Genomic DNA, 1,852 nt, shown 5'->3' on the forward strand with positions numbered 1-1,852 from the left:
GGCTCAGGCAATCCACTCACCACAGCCTCCCAAAGGCACGGGATTACAGGCTGAGCCACCGAGCCTGGCTATAAATGAACTTTTTAAAGTCCAGTGAAAGCGGGATGGCATGGTAGCTCATGCCTGTAATCCCAGCACTTTGGGAGGCTGAGGTGAGAAGACTGCTTGAGCCCAGGGGTTTGAGACCAGCTTGGGCAACTTGGCAAGACTTTGTCTCTGCAATAAATCAATAAATTATCCTGGTGTGGTGGTGCAGGCCTGTAGCTTCAGGTACTTGAAAGGCTGAGGTAGAAGGGTTACCTGAGCCAAGCAGGTTGAGGCTGTAGTGACTGAGAGCACTCCAGCCTGGGCTACAGAGTGATATCCAACTCAAAAAAAAAAAAAAAAAGAAAAAGAGTCCAGTGACTTTAGCACAAGGTTACTTGATGACATTAAGCAAATACTTTTCTGGTTCAATGCTAAGGACCATATTGCGATGGGTGAAAACTTGAAATGGGAGAACTAAAATAACATTTAGCTTTCAGGAAGTTGTATCCTTATCTATACCCAGGCCCTACTCTACGCAATTCCCACCACAGTTCCTGGTAGGTGGGTTGAATCCACTTTCGTAAATGTGAGTAGCAGGGGACTCCAACTATAGAACTGGCATAGACAAAATCAATTCTTCCTTCTTCCATCCAGTAGCTGTGGCTGACGCCTGTAATCCCAGCAGTCTGGCAGTGGATGGCTTGGACCCAGGAATTTGAGACCAGCTTGGGCAACATAATGAGACCTCATCTCTACCAAATAAAATAAAATGAAATAATGAGAAAACTAGGCGGGGGTGGTGGCCTGCGCTCGGAGTCCCAGTTACACCGGAGGCCGACGCGGAAGGACTGCCTGAGTTCAGGAGGTCAGTGCTCGCGAGCCGTGATCGAGGCACTGCAGTCCAGCTGGGGCGAGGGTGAGACTTAAAAAAGTCACTCAGTGAGTGTCTTAAAAAAATAAATTATTCCCTTTTTAGAGGTTCACTGTGCGGACGTGAGAACAGGGTGACACTTCCGGGAATAGGTTTGCGCGATCCCAAGTCCTTGAGTCCTAAAGCTTCACAGAGTAACTATGCCATCTGACTTAACCTGTCGCGCTCTGGGTCCAGAGTCTAAAGGGGAACCCCAGACGAATTACTGTATAGGAGTCACACGACACGGCAGGCATTTATTTCCCCGACGACCTACAACCGCGTCCGAAGGGGTCAGAAACTGAGAATAAAATATCAGCTCCGTCCAACTCAAAAAAAAAAAAAAATCAGCTCCGAGTGAATCCTTTTCCTCATGTGACCGTATCAGCGTTTGAAAGCACCTCCCCACTTCCAGGTTGTGGGGACGATTACTCCCGAGATCCCGGGCGGTTTCGATTGACGTTACTTCCGGGAAACGTAACCTTTCTTCGGCGGTTGCAGGCCTAGAAAACTCTCGCGACATTTGTTCCCGCGAGATCTGCTTGCTCACTCTAGCGATGACAGTCTCCTCCTCCTCCCCGCCGCCTTTCGGCAATCTTCGCCAGTCCCAGCCCCGACCAATCTGTACTCAGATAGCATGGATCGGGGTCTCCCCCTCGAACCCCGGTCCGCGCGGGGCGTCAGGCGGCAGCGGCGGGGTGCGAGCTGCACGAGGCCGACAGCAGCGACGCTGCGGGCGGCCACGGGCTGGCGATAAGCAGTGGGTGTGGGCGGGGCGGGAGTAAGCCAGCTGAGTAGCGGTTCGATTGTTCTGGCCTGGCTATGGCGCCTCTCCTCCCCCCCGCCATGGCTCCCCGTGTCCCTGCTCCGCTCCTCTCAGTGAGTGAAAGTGGCCGCCGCCGCCGCCGGCCCAGC

This window comes from Carlito syrichta, unplaced genomic scaffold (assembly GCF_000164805.1).
Source record: "Carlito syrichta isolate Samal-C Ts95f unplaced genomic scaffold, Tarsius_syrichta-2.0.1 Scaffold130527, whole genome shotgun sequence".
Lineage (NCBI taxonomy): Eukaryota > Metazoa > Chordata > Mammalia > Primates > Tarsiidae > Carlito > Carlito syrichta.